A 24,314-nucleotide genomic window follows, 5' to 3' on the forward strand; every position below is an offset into this window, starting at 1 on the left:
TCACAATCACAGTTTGAAACCTTCTATTATGGCCTTTCAACTCTGAAGCGACTGAGGTATCACAGCTATCAAAGTCCTCTATTATAATGGTATCTTCATGCCTTTCGCCGTCCTATAAGCTAAATTTCAACTCCCTGGCTCTCACCTTTTTCGCTTCTTTCAAATTAGGCATTTTGTACAAAGAAATTAACCTGACTCCCCAAATCTAACACCAGAGATTTTGGTAGACACTCCTCTCAAAATTAACCCCAATCAGAGAGGAGCTATTTCTCATATCTTTAAAGCTCTTGATTCCGCTCTCTAATTTCCCCCCCCAAAAACCAGAGATCTATGGGAACAGGACTTGGGGCATATTGAGGAAGATCAATGGAACCAGATTCTAGAGCTAGTCCATAACTCTTCCATCTGATTCAATGTAAACTAATACATAGTACTTACTACACTAACCACAGATTGTCTAAGTTCTACCCCAATGTTATAGATGTCTGTAATAGGTGCAACGAATCTCCTGCAGATTTCATTCACATGTTTTGGTCATGTTCAAAGCTAACAGACTTTTGGTTTAAAACTTTCAACACTCTTCACCCAAATCCTTTGTCTGCCCTTTTTGGTATTTCACATGGCAGCGTTTTAACAGTTGAAGCACAACATTCTTTGGCCTTCTGTACTCTGCTTGCTAGGCGACTGATCTTATTTAACTGGAAGCCAGCCGTACCTCAATCATATGATAGATGGATTAAGGAAGTTTTACATAACTTAAAACTTGAGAGGTTAAAAATTCTCCCTTAGAGGCTCCTTGAGGAGATTTGACAAAACTTGGAACCCCTTGCTTTCCATCATATATTCTTTAAATATCATTCCTGATGAGTGAAATGTTCATGTCCTTTGGACATGCTGTGTAACTAACAACAATGCTTCTAATTATTAAAAAAAAAAAAAAAAATGTTTAATTTTTTTTAAATGTATTATTTTTTAAATTTATTTATTTATTCTTGTTTGTTATCTAGGAGTGGGGGGCGTCAGGGTCTGGGACCCCATGTAGGGGACAGGGACAACACTATCCCTGCCCCCTACATGGGGTCCCAGACCCTGTTGTGTGTGTGTGTGTTTGTGTTGGGGGGGACTGGAAAAAATGTGAGCACTGTTGTATATTTATAGGTACTGTTTCTTATTGTGTGTATCCTGTATTTTGGTGCTCAATAAACATATTTGGAAGAAGAAAAAAAAAATGGGCCCCAGGAGGAACACACTGAAAGTCCATGACAACACAGAACATGACAGTGACTACAGTTTTAACAGTGTTATAAATCAATTTTCAAATATTGAAATAATAATCAATTAAATAAAACTCGAAATAAATAAAAATGCAGATTTTTATTTCTTCTTTTTTTCATCTGCATGCTGTCATAATTCTGTGGTACTGATATAGTACTGTATAGTTATTTAATAAAATTGTGCCAGGTGGAACAAATGCTACGATAAATTATCTCTGCGGGTTTAAACGTGGTGTGAAGTATCTTCAGCCAGAAGGTCACTTTAGAGCAGGCACAACAAATTTTGGTTTAACTTAAAGTTTAGTAACCTGTTTGCCTTAAAATTTTGAGTTTATTGAAATAAAAAATTTGAGTTGATACAATGAAGGAAATTGGTTTAATAAATAGAAACTCAAAATATTATTGTATCTGAACCACATAAAAAATGTGACAAATCATACAAATTGGCACAATTTGGCATGCTTTACTGCGTCATCACAAATAAAACACAATTTCCCAATATTCTTACAAAATCTTTTAATAATATTTGAGTAAAGGTCGTCGATTCTCAAAAATGTTCATTGTATTAACTCAATTTTTTTATTTCGATGAACTCAAAATTAAGGCAGTTATTTTTTTATATAATTTTTTTACAGTCTACTAATAGCATTTTAGACAATACAGTAGAGGTCACAAGACAATAAGTCTGCATTGTGGCATTGCAGCTTTACATAGAATCTTGAGCCGTCACAGAGCCACTTTAGAGCCACCATAATTCGGCTGCGTAAAGATGCCTTAATTGTGGTATCATTTTACATAAAACAAGGTGAGGGATTAGGTAAAAACCTAGATAGAAAAAAACAATTAACAATGCAATAGAAGACACCTTTTCCAAAGTTGTAAAGTTGACTTGAAAACTGTCAAAAGATGTTTTCTATTTTTATATGCTGTGTTGAATCACAAAGTATTGCTGATGTTGTCATGTCTTGATAATTTTAAGATCTGTACACAACTCTTTGACATCCTCCATGTTGTTGTCTTGGGTCTTTCAGCTCAGTGTTCAGTACCGACAGTGCTCTGCTGTCCTGGACTAAATAACGGATGTAACCGTGGGTGTTACTGTGATGAGCATTGTGTAAAACTTGGCGACTGCTGTCCTGACTACAATCAGACGTGTGTTAAATGTAAGGCTCAATACACTCAACACAAAACATCCATCTATGAAGTCTTGATACATTTCAATAAGTGTAAAAATTTACCACAATTTAAAGGGTTATTTCACCCAAAAATTACTTAATTAATTACTCACCCTCATGTCGTTCAACAACCGTAAGACCTTCGTTCATCTTCGGAACACAAAGGAAGATATTTTTGTTGAAAGCTGATGGCTGAGAAAGGCTTCAGAAAGGCCTCCATTGACATTCAGTATATTTCCACTGACCCACTGGACCCATAAAAGACACTAAAGACCCATAAAAGGCACTAAAGACATTGTTACAAAGTCCATCTCATTACAATGGCTGTACAATAATTTTACAATGCAACGAAAATAGTTATTGTGCGCACAAAAATAACGACTTTATCCACCAAGTTATTGACATGAACTCAACACATGCGCAAGAATATGACGCAGCTCCACCGTTCAATACATGACCCGGAAGAGGAGGGGCGTCGCTATCGCTTGAGTTCAAATCCGAGACCTACACGGAAGACAATAACTTGGCGGATAAAGTCATTATTTTGATTTTTTTTGCACAGATTTTTTTTTTCTCGTTGCTTGGTAAAATTATTGTACAGCCACTGTAGTGAGATGGACTTTGTAACAATGTCTCTAGCGCCTTTTATGGGTCTTGTGAGTGGAAATACACTGAATGCCAATGGAGGCCTTTCTGAAGCCTTTCTCAGCCATCAGCTTTCAACAAAAATATCTTCATTTGTGTTCCAAAGACGAACGAAGGTGTTACGGGTGTCCAACGACATGAGGGTGAGTAATTAATGAAATCATTTTCATTTTTGGGTGAACTAAGCCTTTAATGTCACATAAGCTAATTCTACATACTGTTTCATATCCTTATCTTCATTACCCTCTTTATTATTATTACCATCATCATCAACCTTACCAATTTTGGGACTATCTTCATCATCTGGATTGCCAGCTACTCCATCTCCACAAACATCTGCATCGTTATCATCATCATCATCATCATCATCATCATCGCCAAAGTCTTCAACATCTTTATTATTAATGACTTCATCAGGTGACTGATTTAACCATTTTAAAAATGTATCTCATTGGCTATATCCCACAATGTACATTTAACCCTGTCACTAGTTAGGGTTGTTGATTTAAAATGTTAATTTGGTGTGATTAATTATGTGAAAAAATAATGCACTAAAATTACGTCATCTGCATGCATGAAGCCTTTTAAAATGAAGTTATATACCCCTAAAATTCAAGATATGAGGGCAAAATAGACCTCATTAAAAAAATTGCATTTATATATGATATTGGTAGTTCAGCAATATCACACAAGCAACCATGCTGTTTTTTCCTCTGAATATTTGCACAATTGCAAATGTAATATTGATTTTGTACAGCACTTCAGTTAACAAAAACTTCATAATTTGTTGCATTGTAGACAATAGTATTGTCTGCCTGCTCAGTTTTGCCAACAAAAATACTTCCAAACAAAGCAATAGAAAGCAGAACTATTGTGCGTCTCTGAGCATTTCATTACTGAATGAATCCACAATTTTAAAGTGAGCCAGCGATCCAGTGACCCATCCATAAAGCCATTCACAAGATAGTTTAATTTGAACGAATTGGATGAATGAATGGCTGAATGACTTATTCATTAAACACTATGTGGTATTTTTGCAGTAATATTTTGTTCAGTTGAGTACTTACAATATCCCAAATTGTGAAAAATTGCTATTTTAACTAAGGACGTTTCAGCATAGCATTTGAGGTGAGTCGCCTGTCAATCACGTCATATCTGCGTTACCCTGTTTTATTCTGCAGAAGCGCTTTTCTCTTAGTAGTGTAAACATGTCACAGCAGCGCCGAGTGAACGCACAGAGTAACGTCATAACATCATTTTAAACACACTTAAATGTATCTAATATGATAAACAGAGCTGCTTTACCTTATAATCATGACTGGAAAAAGCTGAAGTGCAGGTTGGCCGGCGAGTGTCTCGTCCCGTCATAATAAAAGTCCCGGTACTCGCGAGCCATGTGTTTGTTTAACAATCGCTCCAGCGGCCGTGCTCAGCTCCACAACACTCGGTCCTGCTCTGCTTTACACTACAATAACGTTAAAGGTCCCGTTCTTTGCGTGTTTTCGAAGCTTTGATTATGTTTACAGTGTGCAATATAACATGAGTTCACGTTTCGCGTGTAAAAAAACAGTATTTTCCACACAATTTACTTGTCTGTACACCGCTTTTTTCCTGATGATTTCCTTGTTCTATGAAGTCCCTCCTTCAGAAACACATAACGAGTTTTGATTGGGCCAGCGCTTCCCGTGTTGTGATTGGACAGCAGCTTAGCGCACTTTGCCCGGAAAGGTCCCGCCTCTTACAATAACGGGAAGATGCAAGCGCTGAATGCGCACTCTTCTCCACGTGGGAGAGCAACAAGACCACGCCCCCTATTTTGCGTGTTCTTGTGTGCGGAGGGTTAGTCAACAAATGGTTCTAGTGACGTCATTACATCCCTGCACTTCCTGCTGTAGTCCTAACCGGCCGTTCACTGTAGGCTTTGAAAGGGAACTTCTGTTAAATAAAATATCTCACTAGGCACTGAACTTTGAGCTTTATAATTGTACAGGCATTATTTATGCTCTAACAGCAACATTACACACTAACTAAAGTTTGAAAGATGGAATCGCGAGGAACGGGACCTTTAATAACCGCATGCATGAACGTGATTTCTGCCTGAGTCCTATTTTCCACCGGCTGTGAGTTGAAGATCACATGTCCCAAGATACTGCGCTCAAACTTGGAGTCATCAAACTGCGCCTTTGTTTAGAATAGGCGCCCTCCAGTGGACGGAAAGTTGCATAGTGCACCTTTAAAATGGAGGTGTCAACACACTAACCCCCAAACTCCACCCCCAAATCCCCTTCTTGTCAGTTATTGGCTAGGGCACTGTTTATTATGTTTCGTGGTCCAGACTGCAGCAGTTTATTTTTGTTGCCGTTTGTGGGGCTTGTGCTGACTACAGAGTAGGGCTGTGCGATATGGACTAAAAAAAACCTATCACGATTTTTTTTATTTTTTAATCACGATTTTGACACAAACAAACATGCTTTGCAGTTATAAATGCATTCTGTGTGAATTTGAAACATATTACCAAAGGAAACAAATTAGAGCTTTATCGAAAAGTTAACACATCTCTAGAACAGATGGCCTAAATAAATAAATAAATAAATAAAATATATAAATATATATTTATTAATGAGACTAAATGATCTTACCCGTGCTTTGGTCGCTCTCTCATATTGCGGTCTTTGAATTTGAATAAATTCTGAATAAAATGCATCATGAAACTTTTGATGTGAACTCCGTTAAATTCAATTTTTATTTTTATTTGTTTAGCTTGTTTCGTTTGCAAGCGCCATTTCGAGGAGCATCAGCCTGTCTCAGCTCGTCAAAAAAGCCTTTTACTGTGGTGGTAATAGTAGGCTAAATTAACTAACATTATGATGCTTGAAGTGTTTTATATCTGTGGATTTTAACTCACTGTTGGTTGCTGGCTGTCACTTAAAAAAATTAAAACTCTAATTTAACAAACAAAAAATTGCTCTAAACATTTTTCTAAATTAACTTAATAAAAAAATGAAACAAAATATAACTACTTTGACATTAAAAACAAAACTATTTGAATGGCTACAACAATGTAAAAAAAAAACTAAAAAACACGGGCGCAATCGGACTCGGCCCGTGAACGTTAATAAGCTGTTCGACACGGGCCAGGCTAGGGCCTAGATATGAGGCTCGTGCAGGGCTGTAATCCCACCCCCTCTCAGAAAATACATAAATCTGACATTCCTGAGCTATGCGTTTAAAAGTAGCCTATTAAAATGGTAGGCTACAATGGCATTGCAACGTGGGATAGCCTATCGCAAATCGTGCATTTTGTCCCGCGTCCGAAAAAGGATTAAAAGGGCTATAAGGTGCCTCTGGTGGCCTAAAACAGATGATTAGAATATTTATTTTTAGCTTTCCTCGCACTGTGTAGAAATAATATTGAATCGACTGTCCATGGGTTGAGCTGGTTTAATTCTCGCCTCTATGACTGGACCTGCGGCGCTGAATGTGCGCTCAACTGCACTGATGCTGGAACGCAGAGGATCCTCCTTATCAATGTATTTCATAGTAAATAGTGTCTAGTAGGCCTACTATATAAATTACAAAGCAGGGATGGAAATTAGCACCCGCCACCAGCCAAATGCGCATGATTTTGAGTTGTGGCGGGTAAACTCGCTTCACCTACCGGCCACCGTGGCGGGTAAATAAAAATAGCAAACTGTTTCCCCTCTTTATAAACTGTGTTCAGTGCATGCGAGTAAGGCCGTGTGTCCGAATATGACCAGTCGTTTTCGCCGTCATTACCTGGATGTAGTGCCAGAAGACGCGAATAAGAACTTGTGTTCGCGCTGAGAGAAGATCAGTCACTGTCAACCGGAAGCGCGCACTCGTCTCACAGCGCGCAAATATTGAGTTCTCTTTTAAATCTTGTGCTTAAACAGACAAACTCACACAAAAAGTATGCCAACATGTTCATCTTGATGAGTATCCTAGCAGACATAAGCCTTAAGTGAACTTTATACAGTCGTGAAAGATGACGCATATCCTTCTATTAGGTCTTAAAGGGGCAGTAGCCTTTACTGCTATGTTTAATGTCAAACAAAAGGACATCACTCACTGCTCTTGATTGAATAGCTTTTGTAAGTTTAATAAGGAATAATCTTTCATTTAAACACTTAAATATGCAGTTATTTTACATTTGATTACTTTATTCAATTTCTGTACCTTTCTGCAGTATACATTATTATTTAATGTAAACATGAGTGAGGTCGAGTTAAACATTTTAGTTTGAATTTTATTTTATACTGTGGGTTGTTGCAACGTGCTAAATAAATATTAGCATAATTTGTAATTGATTTATTATTTGAAACTTTAATATTAATTAATGTAATTGCAATGCCTTGATTTTTAGTAAAGTTACACAGTAATAGCATTAGCCATAAATGCAATGGATAATTAAAATAATTTCTTTTAATGCTTCGGTTTCAGCCAATAATTTTTATTTTGGTGCATCCCTACTGACAATGTTCTGCTCGGTATGTCGTCAACACGCTTCACGAGATGCCAAAACTAGTAGTTTCATTGTTGGTACTAAAACTGGAAGCCATAAAAGACCACGAATCATTCAAATGCCACATCCAGGTAAAAAAAAAAGAAAAAGAGAAAGAACACAGAGCCCTACTCATTTAATGAAATGTATATCAGTTCATGGTTTGTGTGTGTATAAGAGTGAAAAAATGTCAGTATTTCATTGAGATTTGAGATTAAATAAACAGCTTAAGTAGTGTAGAGCTTGTAGTATTAATTTTCACGTGCAGTTACACACTGTCGATTAAAAACAAGAAAGTGGCTGGTAAAAACATTGAGTGGCTGGTAGATTTTGAAATCCACCAGCCACAGTGGCCGGTGGACAAAAAAGTGAATTTCCATCCCTGTTACAAAGGTTTAATTGGCATCTTTATTTCAAATGACCCGACCGACCGCGACCTGAATATCATTTCAAATATGTTTGGATGACACCGCGGGTGATGACCGCAGGCACTCGCTCATTTTGGATCAACTCGCGCATCACTGATTAATGTGGGTAATTAAAACAACAAAAACAACCCAGACTAAAGTCTACAAAATTGGTAAGTTTCCCAGCGCCGCAATAGAAATTATTTTTAATGGAAGGATAGGCCTGTTATCCACATATTAAATAAAATTAGAAGAACAAAATGTTTGATTTTGCATGGTAAACTCAAAGTTTTTTTTTCTTTTTCGTTATTTTGGCTTTGAATTTCGTTAGATTTAGTTAATTTTCATTTTTTTTATTCGAAATATGAACTGAATTTAGAAAAAAAATAAAAGAAAATAATTTATTGAAATGAAGACAGCGTTTGGTGTGAGTGCATACAAAATAATCCGTTCTTTGAATCAATGGCCTCTGTGAGTGTACACAAATAAAAGTAGACATTTTATTATTATGTCTAGCACATATCTGGCTAAAAATGTCTATTGTAGGCTACTGTGAGTTAGGCCTATATCCGCTGCCTTATAGGCTAAAGGACAATGTCCATCAGAAAGCGCTGACTTCATCGGCCATGGGCTAAAGAAAGCCTAGTTTATTTAATTAGGGTTTGTTTAAATAGCCTATAATATTTTATTTTATGTGTTATGCCCGACCGGTTCCATTCTCGCACTCAATTTAGGCACGCTGCATTCCGATTGATTCAGATAGCATACTGGGAGGTTGGGGCCAGGAGCGTAAAAAAAATCACGCTATTAAGCGATTTAGAAATCGCACATGCTCAAATTGCGATTTTATTACAATTTCGATTAATTGCACAGCCCAGAGACCGCGTTTTTTTTTACAGTGTGTTTAGTGGACAGGCAGCTAGCGGGGAGTGAGATGTTTGCTCGCTGTATGTGACAAAAAATGTTTTGGTCTAAAAACGCATGACATCGCTTAGAGCATCTTTAAGGTTCTGCCATTTATAACTCACTTTGTCCTATTAGGGGAAATTATTTTTTGACAAATTGCCTCAAACTTCACACATTAAAATGCCTTTTCACCATCTGAAAAGTATCGAAAAGGTCTTACAGTGTCCATAACATTTTTATCCAGCTGAAACCGCTAGGCGCTCTACTGAAAACCCAGTGCGCTGTGAGCACCCCTGAACTGTACCCGAGACCGCTTAAAAAGGGTTCGGTTCATGTGAAGCATGGTAGGCTACAGTTCGTTGCTGATCATACTAAATCATGGTAGTGAACCGCTATTAATGAAATATGATTTGATAAAGATGTGTGTTTGTGTGTGTTTCACTTATGTGTTTCGCTCATTGTGTGTTTCACTCATGAGAGTAACTGACATTCTGCAAGCAGAGAGCTGTAGTTCTCATCTCTGCTCATCTTCAGCATTCTTTAGAGCATTTGCAGCAAATTCACGGCAGATTCACAAGTGACACTGCGTACTGAAGCTCTGGCAACAAAACCAACTTCAAACTAATTTGTGGATTGGATTAAAATATCTGGTTTAAGTTATCGGAGATCACTGTTCATTCTTATGTTCCCTGAAGAGGGCAGGTGATCGATACTTGACCACGATCAGCAATGCAGCGTTTGGCTGGGGTCAAGACAACGTAATGACATCATAAGCCACCTTGCAAAAAAACTTGACAAAGAAAAAACCTGAATTACTTTTGTAAGGAAAGTTATAAAAGATAAATGATAAATGTTTTTTAACATGATTCCCAAGTATTTATATTTACGATTTTATAGTATTTGTACGCCCTTTACATTTTTATTTCAATGTTGTAATTAGCAATTTATTTAATTTAAGTCAATTTGAAGCAGATTTCTTACATGACAGTATTAAAGGGATACGTCACCACTTTTTCATATTAAACTACGTTATTCCCTTAAGTAAAACGAGTTGATACATACCTCTCTCATCTAGAGATCGCGTGATATTAATCGCTCTGACACACTGTGAAATTCTGATAGCAATTAGCTTAGCCCACTAAGCCCAGTTCATTCACTATTGTACCAAACAGAGATCAAGTTAGAAGGGACCAAACACCTCCACGCTTTCCCTGAACGATCAAGTAAGTTGACAAAATAAAACGTGCCGCTTTTCTAAGCGGATTAAAAAGGAGAACTATAATGGATGGCGGAGTAGCACTTCTGAGAGTACTTCGACTCGGCGCAGTAAAAAGTCCCGGCAGAAAAATCCTCCCTCACATCTCCCCCTCCCCCCTACTGACAGAAATAAGAGATTTTTCAGCCAGGACTCTCAGCCAGGACAGTCAAAGTACTCTCTGAAGTGCTATTCCGCTATACATTATAGTTCTCCTTTTTAATCCGCTTAGAAAAGCCCCACGTTTTATTTTATGTCACCATAGTAGGTCGTTCAACTATTCATGTAACTGTATTTAAAGGGATAGTTCACTTTAAAATAAATTTTTTGTCATCCTTTACTCAGCCTCAATTTGTTTCAAACCTGTATGAATTTCGTACCTGAAGATATTTTGAAGAATGTCAGTAACCAAACAGTTAACTTGAACCACTGACTTCCACAGTATTTTTTTTCCTACTATGGAAGTCAATGGTTCCAGTTAACTGTTTGGTTACTGACATTCTTCAAAATATCTTCCCTTGTGTTCATCTAAAGATAGAAATTCATACAGATTTGAAAGAACTTGAGAGTGAGTAAAGGATGGAACATTTTTCATTTTAAAGTGAACTATCGCTTTAAATAGAGAAAACGTGGAGTTGTTTGGTCGCTTCTAACTTAATCTCTGTTTGGTACCATAGTGAATGAACTGGGCTTAGTGGTTTAAGCTAAATGCCATTAGATCATCTCAGAGACACAGCGCGTCAGAGACATAGACCTTAAAAAAAAAAAATATGGATGACTCGACATCATCTGTTTCCGCTTGCCAGATTTGAAGCTTTCAGGCGGCCTGTACGGCGCTGACATCTTGGGACTGAGTCTGCGCAATAGAGATTTCGGGACCGGAGTTGCGCAGTAGAGAGCAGGAAGTACAGTCGCAATATCAAAAGCCCGCCCACACTCTTGCCGATGCAGAACAATTCATTATGATGGTGTGAAATAAACAGTTATGGAAATGTAGAAATTAAAGCTAAAGCTCCAATCTGCTCCCACAAATCCCTAAAAAAGTCCGTTAGCGCCTCAGTGACAACTTCACTCAGAGAGGATGTCGATCTCAGCTGTCAATCATGACGTCACACCCCCCGTTTTTATAGCGTCAGATAACTAACTAAAACTAAGCTTATTTTAAAAACAAACACTTGAAATGAAATCATCGTGATGATAACTGCCTTCAGTGACAAAATAACTTTGGGGAAAAAATATTTGAAGTGTAATTGTATTGTTTAGTTTGCATCGCGTCCATTAGAAAACACAGAGGGGCGGCTATACTGGAACCGGTCACCGGAGGAAAATCGAGGCACGAAAGCTTCAGTATCTGAGAGGGATACTGCAGGTTTTGTCAGAGAGATTAAGTGCACGCACTCAGAGGAGAGAGAGGTATGTATCAACGCATTTTAGTTAACGGAATAACATAGTTTAATATGAAAAAGCGGTGAAGTATCCCTTTAAAGGTGGGGTAAGTGCTATCTGGTAACAGTTTCAAATCACCAAAACAAACACGCATCTACCTCCAAAAAGGGTCTCGGCCCTATTTTGATAGATCCACCCCACACTTATGTAACCCAGGCACCGACTATGGCAGAATCTTTGTGTAACTAATCCAGGTCAAATATTTAATGAAAAAGTCACCCTTTCCATCACAAAAACACAAACCGTTCTCATGAACAACTCAATAGAACACGAGCCGACAGTCCATCTAACGACATATAACAATTATGACAAGATTATTATAGCGATCACAATAACACAAACAGTTCTCATGAACAAATCAATAGACCTTTCTAACAACTTCCGTATTTGTGACCGGAAATACGCAATCGTGGTAATCATCTTCCTCACCTGTCAGAGCAACGGGTAAACAAAATGGCGAAGAAGCAACAAGCAAGCGTTATTGTAGCCTACTGAGTTATTCTTGTTTTTTCCAAAAGCAGTTTGTAATAAAGTTCATAAATATGGGAAGGAAGGAACCGACGAACATTCAACAACTTTAATTAAATCAATAAACTAAACGAAAGTAACGAGGGCAGCTCCTCACGGACGAATGCCCGCACACACATACTAAACCATAAACAAAACTATAACATTAAGTCCAGGCCTGACCTCTCTCTGCTTCTTCGCTCCTCTTTTTATACTCCCGTCACTGCCGTGAGAGGAGGTGTTCCAGCTGCTGCTCATTAACACTCGCCACCGGCCTGCATTCATGATCCCTCGCCTCGCTGTTTGCCACACAGCCATACCTGTCGTTTGTTCGTTTCCATCAAATGTGATATCTGTCAAATCCGTTAATGAAGTTGTGTAGACTCTCTGATCCATTTTCTATTTCCCGGGTATGTTTTTCTGATATGTTGATGCTTGACAGGAGCTCCAGTTCCACAACAATTACGTATTTCCGTTTTTTGTGAGAAAGGTCTATAGTACACGAGCACGACAGTCCAGTATTTTTGACAAAGAAATACTCCATCAAACGTGCAACATTAGTTTTTGAAACTTTGTCTATGTTTAGGATGGGAATCCAACTCTTTAACAGTGTAAAAAGCTCAGTATGCGTGAAACAGCAGTCCCCCCCCCCCCCTTAATACATTTAGGACAATCCATGTTTTCAATCCCAGTTTTTTCCCCCCCAAAGTGTGCACAAGAGGTTCATGACGCTTGAAAACTTGAAACACTTAGGGGATTTAGATGCTTCATACGATGTGGAAATGAACGGGTCTTTATCATCTCTGAAGTGAGCGACAATACGATTGCAAATGGACTAACAAGCGAACATGACACACGAGCATATTCAATCAAAAGCCAGCATATATTAGTTCTTTCTTGGCTAATGTCCGTCCTGTGTGACTCGTGTGTTTTGAATGATGTTGTGCACTGAGCCTCTCTTCTCACCATAGACACGCCCCTTACCTGCTGATTGGCTACAAGTTTGTTATTACACTTGGCCTGAGTCCTTTTTCTAAAACGGTTTGAAATAACCCCACCTTTAATATATGTATATTTCATATGTGTACATATATTACATTTCTGTATGGGATTCCTACCATACACAAGCATTACCACTGCCAAGTATCATAAGCACATTTAATGATCATATCACACAATGGCCTTATTCACTGTGTGTGTGTTTGTGTGGAGAGAGAGTAGACTTACATTAGATCTTCTTGAATCATATAAACTCATATTATATTTTATTGTCACACTTTAATTGGTAAATTAATTTATTTAACGGACAAATTAAACACAAAGGCTTATATTTGTACACATAACATTGAGTGTTTACTTCATCTGACAGAGCTTCTCCCACAGACTTCAGGTTGCTTTATTTTAAACAAGCACCAGATGGCACTGTTTTTGACACTCTCAAGGCTTTAAATCTTTTCCCGGAACAGTCAGTGGTTCATGAGGCTTCATTTCCCCATCAATAGTACATGGGGCCAGAAGCACCAAGGTATACATAAAGGGAAACAAGGTTAACAAGAAAAGGGGGAGTGGCTAATAGGCAACACCTGGGGAAAACTAATCATCCATAAAGACTACAAAGAACTACAAAACATGACACGACAGGATATAGCAGAATTCCTCACAAGACGGGGAAACACAGGCTGGAATCATAGCAACATCCTTGTTGCCAAAAATGTCAAGCACATAGCACATAGATTTTAATTTTATTGGCTAAAGGGTTTGTTATATTATATATATATACCTCAGACAGGTCTGTTAAGATCAAATGTGATTGTTGTTACTATTATCATTATTATTTATGAATGTATTTTTGTATGTATATATATGTGTATTAAATGTATAATTTATATTTATAAGTGCTAAAAAAGCTTAACAAATTAAAACAATTCAATGTCAAAGAAACTATAAATATATAAAACATGTTTTACCATCATCAGGAAATTCACAGCCTTCATCAACATCCAAACCATCTTCATCATCATCCCAACCATCTTCATCACCATCCCAACCATCTTCATCACCATCCCAACCATCTTCATCAACATCCAAACCATCTTCATCACCATCTCAACCATCTTCATCACCATCCCAACCATCTTCATCAACATCCAAACCATCTTCATCACCATCCCAACCATCTTCATCACCATCACAACCATCTTCATCACCATCCCAACCATCTTCATCACCATCCCAACCACCTTCATCACCATCCCAACCATCTTCATCAACATCCAAACCATCTTCATCACCATCCCAACCATCTTCATCACCATCCCAACCATCTTCATCAACATCCAAACCATCTTCATCACCATCCCAACCATCTTCATCACCATCCCAACCATCTTCATCACCATCCCAACCACCTTCATCACCGTCCCAACCACCTTCATCACCATCCCAACCATCTTCATCACCATCCAAACCATCTTCATCACCATCCCAACCATCTTCATCAACTTCCAAACCATCTTCATCACCATCCCAACCATCTTCATCACCATCCCAACCATCTTCATCACCATCCCAACCATCTTCATCACCATCCCAACCACCTTCATCACCATCCCAACCACCTTCATCACCATCCCAACCAGCTTCATCACCATCCCAACCATCTTCATCACCACCCAAACCATCTTCATCACCACCCCAACCACCTTCATCACCACCCCAACCACCTGTATCACCACCCCAACCATCTTCATCACCACCCCAACCATCTTCATCACCACCCCAACCACCTTCATCACCACCCCAACCACCTTCATCACCACCCCAACTATCTTCATCACCACCCCAACCACCTTCATCACCACCCCAACCATCTTCATCACCATTCCCATCATCTTCATCAACATGGACCACACCAGACTCAAAAAAATTGTCATCTACACTGCAAGTTACTTCACAGACCTCAGCACCATCCTCCTCAAAGTCAACAATCTCTCCAACATCTTCATTATCAGGTGGCTATTTTAACTATTTTAATACCAATTCTCCCGCATTGTGCATATAAGCCTGCTAATTCAAAAATTAAAACAATTAAATGTCAAAGAAACTATAAATATATAAAACATTTTTTACCATCTTCAGCAAATTCACAGCCTTCATCAACATCAAAACCATCTTCATCACCATCTCAACCATCTTCATCACCATCTCAACCATCTTCATCACCATCCCAACCATCTTCATCATCATCCCAACCATCTTCATCACCATCCCCACCATCTTCATCACCACCCCAACCATCTTTATCACCACCCCAACCATCTTCATCACCACCCCAACCACCTTCATCACCATCCCCATCATCTTCATCAACATGGACCACACCAGACTCAAAAAAAATTTCATCTACACTGCAAGTTACTTTACAGACCTTAGCACCGTCCTCCTCAAAGTCAACAATCTCTCCAACATCTTCATTATCAGGTGGCTATTTTAACTGTTTTAATACCAATTCTCCCGCATTGTGCATATAAGCCTGCTAATTAAAAAATTAAAACAATTAAATGTCAAAGAAACTATAAATATATAAAACATTTTTTACCATCTTCAGCAAATTCACAGCCTTCATCAACATCAAAACCATCTTCATCACCATCTCAACCATCTTCATCATCATCCCAACCATCTTCATCACCATCCCCACCATCTTCATCACCACCCCAACCATCTTCATCACCACCCCAACCACCTTCATCACCACCCCAACCATCTTCATCACCACCCCAACCATCTTCATCACCACCCCAACCACCTTCATCACCACCCCAACCATCTTCATCACCACCCCAACCACCTTCATCACCACCCCAACCATCTTCATCACCACCCCAACCACCTTCATCACCACCCCAACCATCTTCATCACCACCCCAACCACCTTCATCACCACCCCAACCACCTTCATCACCACCCCAACTATCTTCATCACCACCCCAACCACCTTCATCACCACCCCAACCACCTTCATCACCACCCCAACCACCTTCATCACCATCCCCATCATCTTCATCAACATGGACAACACCAGACTCAAAAAAATTATCATCCACACTGGAAGTTACTTCACAGACCTCAGCACCATCATCCTCAAAGTCAACAATCTCTCCAACATCTTCATTATCAGGTGGCTATTTTAACTATTTTAATACCAATTCTCCCGCATTGTGCATATAAGCCTGCTAATTAAAAAATTAAAACAATTAAATGTCAAAGAAACTATAAATATATAAAACATTTTTTACCATCTTCAGCAAATTCACAGCCTTCATCAACATCAAAACCATCATCATCACCATCTCAACCATCTTCATCACCATCCCAACCATCTTCATCACCATCCCAACCATCTTCATCATCATCCCAACCATCTTCATCACCATCCCCACCATCTTCATCACCACCCAAACCATCTTCATCACCACCCCAACCACCTTCATCACCACCCCAACCATCTACATCACCACCCCAACCACCTTCATCACCACCCCAACCATCTTCATCACCACCCCAACCACCTTCATCACCACCCCAACCACCTTCATCATCACCCCAACCATCTTCATCACCACCCCAACCACCTTCATCACCACCCCAACCATCTTCATCACCACCCCAACCACCTTCATCACCACCCCAACCATCTTCATCACCATCCCAACCATCTTCATCACCATACTCACCATCTTCATCACCACCCCAACCACCTTTATCACCACCCCAACCACCTTCATCACCACCCCAACCACCTTCATCACCACCCCAACCACCTTCATCACCACCCCAACCACCTTCATCACCACCCCAACCATCTTCATCACCACCCCAACCATCTTCATCACCATCCAAACCATCTTCATCACCATCCAAACCATCTTCATCACCATCATCATCGTCTTCATCAACATGGACCACACCAGACTCAAAAAATTTGTCATCCACACTGCAAGTTACTTCACAGACCTCAGCACCATCAACCTCAAAGTCAACAATCTCTCCAACATCTTCATTATCAGGTGGCTATTTTAACTATTTTAATACCAATTCTCCAGCATTGTGCATATGAGCCTGCTAATTCATGATTTTTATGTGAGATAACATATTCTAGGTTAGAAAAATACTGAACCTGAATGATTGTCATGCTTTAAAAACAGCCTGGTATCACAATTATTCCATGTCACAGAAGCTGATCTACTTGACAACAGTAGTGCTATTTAATCACTAGAGAGCAGAGCATCATGAGGGATAACAAAATGTACAAAGGAGAAAATATGCAATAAAATCCTAGCCTGGGGAAACCCAGACAACTTCCAGCAAATTTAGATTTGCTCAATAAGTAGTCTGTCAAAGAGCCCATTAAAACCCATTTCTAATCCGTCGAAATCGTGGCACCAATCAGAAACGTTGGGGCGGTCTTTACATGACGACGACAGCGCAGCGACGGTGAAGAAGAATTTGTACATTACAAAGATGGATGCCTCCATGGAACATCAATCGTTCTAATTAGCTATTGTGTCTGTTTAAATGATTTAAATGTTTCCTTTTCTTAAAACCCAAGCAAAGAACAACACTCGAAGCCTTCATATCTATAAAAGATGTTATCGCTGTCTTACCAACTGGATTCGGCAAAAGTCTGATATACCAGCTTGCCCCTTTGGTGGCTAAACGAATGGGTCGCACACCGGACGAGAAGCTCAGCGCCGGGTTTCAGGTATCTCACACCGGACGCGTACATTATACATTACAAACTAAATTTTGAATCGACTTCTGACAGCTGTATCTTGTAGCACAGGGTGAAATCAGTATGTATATTGATGTTTTGAGGGAAATATTACATAAATTTGCCAAATGTGTCAGCGGCGCTGAGCTTCGCGTCTGGTGTGCAAGCGAGAATCCCTTTAGCGAGAGCCCTCTGCATACGTCATCTTCTTCATCGTTCTGGGGTGCGTTTCCCAAAACCATAGTTGCTAACCTGTTAGCAACTTAGTTGGTTGGCAATGGGAAATTGCATTGCAACCAACAAAGTTGCTAACTTAGTTAGGAACTATGGTTTTAGGAAACGCACCCCTGATCGGTTTTAGGTCGCCCAGTCCCAGAGGCATTTGAGCGACGTCCGTTGGTGACGCCCCTTTGGAAATTATTTATCTATGAAGCTTTGCCAGACCATAACTCAGTTAGGCTACTACTGTGCATGGTCTGGTTTTAACAAGGCTAATAAAATCCAAAATAAGATGCAATTTTGCTATAATTCCAAAGTATTCAAGACTAGTATAGGGAAATAATTAGCAAAAAGAAAAAGGTCAAAAACCTAAGCAAAGCAGAACCATTAAACAGAACATAACTTTTGCCAAAGCTGTGCCTATCATGGGTTTTTTTCTCACAATCATTTATACCACCAAAGGTGCTTACTACTTGCTTATTTAAGGAAAAACAGAGGAGAAAAAATTACGCATAAGGCAAGTGAAGCTGTTAGACCTTTTAGTTTGTTATTTGTATACTACTGTAATAAACACCACATCTGTAGGGGCCAGTGATGCACGGGTCAATGTATTTGGGCAGGTTAGTTAAAAACGTCGGTCATGTGCGGGTTGTTTATACATTGACCCGTGCATCACTGGCCCCTATGGATGTGATGTTTATGAAAGTCGTATACAAATAACAAAATAAAAGGTATAACAGCTTCTCTTGTATTATGCGTCATTCATTTCTGTTTCCCTCAAATAAGCAAGAAGTAAGCACCTTTGGCAATAGAATGATTGTGAGCATAAGCCCCGTACAGTACACCATGCTTTGTTTACATCTAGCTGACTTTGTCGTGGTTTAAATCGTAACTTACGGGCTCAAAAACCTGCCTGCAATGCAGCATAAGGCTGGGGACACACTGCAAACGTGGCGTGAGCGTCTCGATTGCGTGGCATGTCTGTTTTTATTTCGGCTCCCATGTTAACCAGTTAGAGCTTGCACATTGCCTGCGTGACACACGTGGCTGGAACCGCGCGGAAAACGCGTGCGTGCTTGAAAGAGAAGAGACGCCTAGACACGCGAGCGTGTTGGAAGCGTTTCCAGGCAAAATAGAATAGGAAAAGATGTTTATAGGTCATTTTGACACGAATACATATTAATAAATGATATTTTCATGTTTGAAAGTCTGTAGGTTAACATAAATGCAGATATAGGCCTAATTGTAATAATAAAAAAAACATAATTATGAATCGTTTTTGAAATATTAAACCTGAACTAAATATTCTGTAGCATATTTTGCCGTCAATACCATAGATGTATGGTCAATAGGCTACTGCCGACGTTGTCTGTATCAATAGGCAATATATTTATATTTAACATGAAGTACAGGGCTTCCCTGTACAGCAGTAGCAGCAGCAGCGGCGTGTCAGACACCCTTCTGGTGTACAAAGACAAAGAAAACGCCCTGCAGCTGACACGCAACAGAAACGCCACGCTTACAGTGTGTCTCCGGCCTAAGTTGCTGAATTCTCACAGCAACTTCATAAACCACTTGCTGCTGCTGTTGTATATACATTATAATGCAATCCCCTCTGTTTATATGCATAGTAATTTATTCCTACATTGAATGCAAGACTGTAAAACATGACCCTTGTTAAATTTTATTTTATTTTTTATAGTTTTTGTTTCTAATTAAAAGGCAATTTGCCTGTATCTGTATTGAGGCAAATATCATTTATTATCTTTATGAGCGCTGTTTCTGTGCTATGATGTGGTCGGAAACCAGATTGAAAAATTGTCCAATATCAATAGGCTATGATCTTAAGAACTTGTTCAGCTGATTGAAAAAAAAAAAAAAACTTTTTAAATTAGTCTAGTTTACAAACTTTCCAATTTGCATATCTTATTTAACTCAGGCTGGCTGAATTAACACAGTAGACTCTTCACACTTGTAGCAATGTCAATTATAATGGTCGTTGGGTTTTTTGTGTGACAATGGTGCTCATGATGGTAATATTTTTGGGGGGTGAGTTTCAACTGTTTAGCTATAGCCTTCAGCTATTCTGATGTATTGATATACTTTAACACGTATGGATTGGTCAAGATCCTAATCACTGCATTTGTCCATGTCTTTTTTGGTTTTAGTTTGTAACACTTGCACTGAAAATGAGGCTTGCCAGGAGAGAGGAGGTGTCTATGGCTGTGGTTGCTTGCCAGGACAAAGACCAAATCCTGAGATCTTTGGTTAGTGCTCTCACACATGTTGTATATTCATACATTCATCTAAACAACTATCTTTCATTCACTCACATCAGTTTCACAGTCTACACAGCTATCTGCTCTTGTCTCATTCTGTGGAAATGTGGGTCATTGTGAATGGGAAAAAATAATGTTAATTTCTGTGTAGACACTTCTTTCGGTCAGTATCTACTATGTATGTGTTCAACCATCTCACCATTTGTGATGTGGCGGCAAGCTGTATTGAACGAACATGTTATTTTTATATTTATTAGAAGTTGATTTCAAATTAAATACAGCCAAACTGCCCATACTAATTCTGAATAGAACATCATCTTCATAAAATGTATGAAAATAATGGAAATGTATGGTTCAGATCACTCATGCCATATGGAAATGGAGGTGCCCATATTTGGTCAGTAATGGAGTTTGGGTGTCATCTAGTGAAAAAGTTTGTTACAAACAAAACCTTACTGAAAGCTCTTTTTTATATATCAACCTAACATTTGGAACACAACTTGGTCATATGTTTTGCTTATATTTTCTTAATTTGTCAGTTTTAGAGTAAAATTTTTTGTGTAAAATATATATTATTATAAAATATAAACCATGATATTTTTACATTTTCATAAACGTAAATATTTATAATAGCTTTTTTCTGTTTCACTTTCAGAATTTATTTTACTTCTACAATAATCTGCCAAGTGTTTTCTTAAAAAAACAAAAAAAACAACCTATTGTCTATATTCAAAGCATTCTTGAATTACAAGCATTTAAAGGGGTATTTCACACACACAAAAAAAGACATTTCTGTCATTACTCACCCTTGTGAGACTCTAAACCTGTAAGACTTTCATTCATCTTCAGAACATATATTGTTGTATGAAATCTGAGAGCTCCCTGACCCCTCCATAGACACTAATTTAATTAACAGTTTCAAGGCCCAGAAAGGTAGTAAAGACATTGTTAAAATAGTCCACGTGACTCCTAGCCTAGAAGACGCACCCTAGCGGCAGCAAATTTAATTTGCCCCAAGTGTTGTCCAGGAACTCTCAATACCCTTCTGAGCTGTATTCCTCACAATCTGGACGGGCCAATCACGTCGTGTATAGAATCGGCGGGCGGGGCCATAATGACGACGGCCGAGTTGTGTTTGCGTGCTTCTAGTAAACACAGAAACTGGCGAACGGCGGCGGTATTTCGAATCAGCTTTGACCGCGACTCTGGAAGACTTGGAGTTAAGCTTTTCTCTGAGAAAAGAACAAAGAACGGCACTGAAGTCATTCTTAAAAAGGGAAGATGTGTTCGGAGTTTTGCTGACCAGATACGGCGAATGTTTAATCTATCAACAAGCTCTGTTTCACCTTCGTTGGTCTGGTTGGTTGTAGCGCTATCCTATCGCGTGCAGAGGGAGTTTGAAAGACAACCGTTTCTCCCGCCCCTCGGATTGAGCCCTGTCAATGGTGAGTTTCCAGACCAAACATCTTGATGTGGGTCTGGCTTGCCAGGCTACGTGACTCCAGTGGTTCAACCTTAATTCTAGGAGGAGTCGGGAATACTTTTTGTGTACAAAAACAAACAAAAATAATGACTTTATTCAACAATTTAATTCTAGCCTCTGTCAGTCTCCTACGCCAATGATTTTCAACCAAGGCTTAGGGCCTTAAAAAGTGGGTTGTCATGATTTAAGGAAAATTTGAAGGTTACATTAAAAATAAAATAAACGATTTATTTTCTTAAAATCAATGTCTATAGGCCTATGTAAAATAAATAAATACGTACAAAATAATGAATAAATGACTTAAATAATTAACCGATTAACAAAACTAAAGAAAAAATCTGTGAGTGTGCAGGTGAGTTTGGTTCATTTTTGTGAGGAACAAACATCTTCACAGAAAGGACACCCAGACAACAGAAAGCACATCTTGTTTTCTTTATTTTACAAAAGCAAAATGTTCTGTTTCATTGTAAGTGTACACAAATAAAAATAATGATGTCCTATACTCTTTATCTGTTTGATCAAAATTACATTACAGAGTATTTTAGGTTTTTCTGCTCGATCATGGCCGTGCCTCATGCGCACAGACAACATATTCCAGGCACTGCAAACTTTACAGCCAACTTTACATGCTTGTAGTACATGATAGCATTTTGCTATATTTGCAAAAAAAAAAAAAAAAAAAAAGCAATAAAATGTAACATATGTGACTTACCTGTTTTTTTCTCTCTCTAAAAATGAGATAACATGTTATAAATAACATGTTCGTCTGTGTGTTTTCTGTCACACACACAAAAAAACAAGTGTAGTGTATTTATGCAACAAATGATAGTAAACTATTAATCTGTTAAAATTATTAATGGTTAACCAGATAATTAACATCCCATTTATAACTCAGATCAAATTAGTGGAGAATCAAACTAATGGCACATTGCCTATAAGTACTCTTATGCTTGGCTTGACTTGTTTGCATATAAATGGTTGTAGGCCTATATATGGGTGGGTTTAATCAAATGAAAAAAAGAGGGTCGCTCTTAAAAAAGTTTTTAAAAAAAGCACTGTCCTAGGTGTAAAATAAAAACCATGCTGAAAAACAACCTTTATTTCAAGTTGTCATCTTGCTGCACCCTCAGCACCCCAGTTCCCACAGCCAGGTGTGTGTGTGTGTGTTTTTTTTTTTTTTGTGTGTGTGTGTGTGTATATATATATATATATATATATATATATATATATATATATATATATATATATATATATATATATATATATATATAATCTTTTAAATCTTTTATCCGCTCAGATGCTATGGAGTCTTGTACCAGCAGCTCTGGCTCTATATCTCTATCCCGCTGCCAGCTCTTTGAATCTGGTTTTCATCCTGAGACCCTGCACCTAAATGACCCAAGCTGCAAAGGAACCCTTGCGAATGGCAGACTTCTGTTTCATTTTGACAATGAAGGCCACATATGTAGTACCACTCTGATGGTAATGGTCTTTTAATTTTTGTTTCATCATTAGATCTACAAATGAGATGCCTATCCGTACATATGTTTAATGATTATTAAGTTCTCCCATAGCTTGAAACTGACATTTTTTCACATCCCCATAGAGCAACAGTACTCACTTCATCTACCAAAACTCCATTCAGTCTAATCAGAGGAACGCTAACCAGAGCATCATTTCAAGAGAGATATGGATGAACATGACTTTTTCTTGTGCATATCCTCTGATCCAGACCTTATCAATGCCCATGGGTTTCCAAGCTGTAGGCGGGTAAGGGTACTCAAAATCTTCTGAACTAAGTGTGTAGTTTTCAGACAATCTATAGTTGCAAAATGGGTTAAAAGTGTTGACAAAAGGTTACTATGTTTATAAAGCGATAATGGAAAGGCTGGTGGTTTGAGTCCCATAAGGCATGAGCTATCACCATTATAATTTATTTAAATCATGGTTGCTGATATATTTTTTTGTACGTTTTTGCCTACAGATTGATAAGTCAGGAACTTCCTGCTGGCCAGGGCACATACCAGATCCACATGATTCCCTACCATGATGCAAAGTTTACTAGCCCATATGATGGGGAGGTGCAAATTCAGGTGAACCAGCTGATGTATGTGGCTATTGAGGTGGAAGGAGTGGATAGAAATCAAATTGCAACAGTTCTGGACAACTGCTGGGCCACACCTGTTGATGATATTGAATATCATATTCGATGGAATCTAATTATCAGACAGTGAGTGACTTGATGTTTAAATGTTTATATGATTACATTTATGGCAATTTCAGAAAGTGAATACAACAAAATTGGACAGAACTTTAGAATATGCAGGAAGAAATGCATTAAGAATTAGTACTACATTGACACTTTAGTACTATCAACTAATATGGAAACAAGACAAAATAATCATCAAGTAATAGTGAATTTT

The 24,314-nt window shown here is 38.5% G+C and overlaps 1 protein-coding gene and 1 long non-coding RNA gene across 2 annotated transcripts in view; one reads left to right on the forward strand and one right to left on the reverse strand.

Moving 5' to 3' along the window:
* Positions 1-24,314, reverse strand: part of LOC137049305 (gastrula zinc finger protein XlCGF57.1-like) — a 250,594-nt gene that overhangs the window by 90,776 nt on the left and 135,504 nt on the right. The window lies entirely within an intron of this gene.
* On the forward strand, positions 17,064-23,342 carry LOC137049453 (uncharacterized). The gene is made up of 3 exons (XR_010899613.1): positions 17,064-17,206; positions 20,298-20,396; positions 23,189-23,342. It is a non-coding gene; the product is annotated as an uncharacterized lncRNA (long non-coding RNA).

This window comes from Pseudorasbora parva, chromosome 20, assembly GCF_024679245.1.
Source record: "Pseudorasbora parva isolate DD20220531a chromosome 20, ASM2467924v1, whole genome shotgun sequence".
Taxonomy (NCBI): Eukaryota; Metazoa; Chordata; class Actinopteri; order Cypriniformes; family Gobionidae; genus Pseudorasbora; species Pseudorasbora parva.